The sequence below is a fragment of the Pteropus vampyrus genome, unplaced genomic scaffold, assembly GCF_000151845.1.
Source record: "Pteropus vampyrus isolate Shadow unplaced genomic scaffold, Pvam_2.0 Scaffold9, whole genome shotgun sequence".
Classification (NCBI taxonomy): Eukaryota; Metazoa; Chordata; class Mammalia; order Chiroptera; family Pteropodidae; genus Pteropus; species Pteropus vampyrus.
The window spans coordinates 10,868,343-10,870,365 of NW_011888790.1; positions in this window are offsets into that span (position 1 = coordinate 10,868,343).

Sequence of the window (2,023 nt, forward strand, 5' to 3'; positions counted from 1 at the left end):
GGGGCTTTATAAATATTTTACATTTAGTTTCTGATACTTCTATTTAGTTTTCTGATCTAAAAAAGATCAGAAAAGACTTCTCTGTTTTCTGATATCTCTCCAGAGACATTTGACTGGTTTGGGAACCAGCAGTCTACAATGGGGTGGTTACAGCAGAATGTTGCATCTGATACTCCTAAAGTCATCAATGAGTAAAGGAAAGAGAATGACGAACAGCAGTATACTTACCACTCAGCTTTACCAAATCGCAATATTTTGCTATATTTGCTCACTTTGACTCTGACCTTCCTACCTCCCTTCCTACCTCCTCCTCCTTCTAAGAACCTTTGTGATTACATTGAGCCCACCTTGATAATCTTTCCATCTCAAGTCCACAAAATCCCTTTGGCCATGTTATGCAACATATTCACAAATTTCAGGAATTAAGAGGTAGATATCTTTGGGGAGGCCATTATTCTGCCTACCATGGGTTTATATCCCTAACTTTATTATTAGCTGTTAACACATTGCTCTGCAAAGTTGTTTTACCAAGTTTTTCTTCCACAGGCAGTGCAAGAATTGGTCAACTTCCTTATCAACATCTGGTGTTATCAGACTTATTATTTTTACTACTTTTAAGTATAAAAGATTCTGTATTTTCCTTATTAGTAATGTGGATCATTTTTTTCATTTTTATACTACACATTTACATAATCAGTCTCTTCTTATGTCGTAAATCACCACCATACAAGTACAGTGTGGATTATTTTGGCTAAGAATATTTGCTCACTTTTCTTCCCACTTGCATAGTCTAGTGCAATCTTCTTGCAGTTAATTTCTGTGATTGACAGTTTACTAGCCAGAAATGCTTAGCATCATCTGCAAAATGAAGGATATTTATCAAGGTGTAAAATAAAACCAGTCTCAGACTTAATGGTAATTGAAATTAATCCAGACTTACTAGAAAACTACTCTTGTTTATAATGCTTTTCTTTGTAAGTGTATCTTTGGTGATTTAAAATACATACATATTCATAGACACATTGTGGTTATACATGATAATAGCAAGGACATCATTGTCTATTGGTTTTACTCAGCAGGAACTCTTTTCCTGAGCTGCCTGATATGATTTAAATGCTGTCTCAGCTTTCTAGCTTGGGCACTTGCTATAGTCTTTTACCTAATTTGTCTTCCTTCAGTATCCTGTACTGTCTGTCCAATCTGTATACAGCCCTGGAGCCAGACTCGTCTCCAAAGTAAACCTTGAGAAAAATTCCGCGCCCCGTTCCACACAGCTGCTCCCAATAGATTTAACAGCATTTCTTCATTCATGGACCCATTTTAGAATTTAAAGACAGTTATAGATCCATTTCCAATGTGTATATGTACACACACACACACACACACACACACTCACACACACACACTCACAGTAATCATAGTCCCAGAGTGTTCATTGACCACATCTATTATCTGTGTCTCCCATATTAAAATATCTGACTTACAGGAGAAAGCTGAAACTGGTTAGCCCACATGTCCAATTATGATTCAATTTATGATCTGATCCCTTAGGTAACTGCTTCTCCAGATTAATTTCCTATTACTATATCCTGCATAAACATTCTACTACTTGAAACTTTCTTCAAACATTCTATGTTCTTAACTGAAATTCTGGCCATAGGATCTTTATATCTATTTCTAGATGTCTGCTAACCATACTAATAAATAGATTGCTCATGCCTTTGCCAAATGCTTTCGATGGCTTTTGCTGATTTTATTTTCTCCTTCTTTGCTCTTAGTAGTTGTTTATTAATGTTTCAACTTTGAGTTGCTTTCATGTCAGCAGCAAGAACAAGGGAGGACTCAATTTTTTCTGTAACATGTAAAAAACTTTGGGTTAGTTATTTTCTCTCCTCCCTCCCTCCCTCCCTCCCTCCCTCCTTCCCTCTCTGTGTCTCTCTCTCTTTTCTTTCTTTCTTTCTTTCTTTTTCTTTCTTTCTTTCTTTCTTTCTTTCTTTCTTTCTTTCTTTCTTTCTTTCTTTCT